Source organism: Solanum tuberosum, unplaced genomic scaffold (genome assembly GCF_000226075.1).
Source record: "Solanum tuberosum cultivar DM 1-3 516 R44 unplaced genomic scaffold, SolTub_3.0 scf01044, whole genome shotgun sequence".
Classification (NCBI taxonomy): Eukaryota; Viridiplantae; Streptophyta; class Magnoliopsida; order Solanales; family Solanaceae; genus Solanum; species Solanum tuberosum.
This window is the reverse complement of record NW_006240007.1, coordinates 1-749: the sequence shown is the minus strand read 5'-3', so window position 1 is coordinate 749 and position 749 is coordinate 1.

Here is a 749-nt window from a genome sequence, read left to right as displayed (position 1 = left end):
TTTCTAAATTCCTAAAACTACATCAGCAGCCCACTTTCATTCTAATACAATACCCATTCCCAGCAACATACATACAACGTACAACAATATCCAATACTCATCTTCTTCCTCGATTGCGATTGAAACCAGTGCGAAAAACCCAGAAGCGAAGCAAATCGTGAAGCCCGGAATCGAACCCAAAATCGAAACCAAACCCAGTCCGGCTGTGAATCGCGTTCAGCAGCTCAGAAAATCGACCCGAAGCAGCGCAGTCCAGTAGCGACTCAACCCAGAATCGCGAGGTCCAATCGCTGTGTCGTCTTCCTCCCGTCCCTTTCCAATTTGTACCAGCAGCAGGCACGCGCTCCGTCCCCCTTTTCCCTTTTGGAATGAGTCAAAACCCCAAGGAAAAGATGTTTGTCCGAATTGGTGAAGGAATTTGAATTTTTGAATTAGGAATTGGCCCCAAATTTCTACCCGATTCCCCCCGAAATCTACCCTAATTTCCCCTATATAATCATCTCTTCTGTTCATTCATTTTTTGAACAAAAATACAAGGCAAGTTTTCTTGGCAGAAATACAGAGAACAACCTTTAGGAACAAGTAGCAATACACTCGAAATACGCTCCTGAATTGAGAACTGCTAGGACTTCTGCCCAGTTCCTCAACTATCGTTCGTGTTCAAGTTTCTCGTAGTGGAAAAATCATCGTCCTCTGCTCGTTGTCCTAGTTCGTTGCCCCACAAACGGTAATCTCGGTACCTTTTCCTT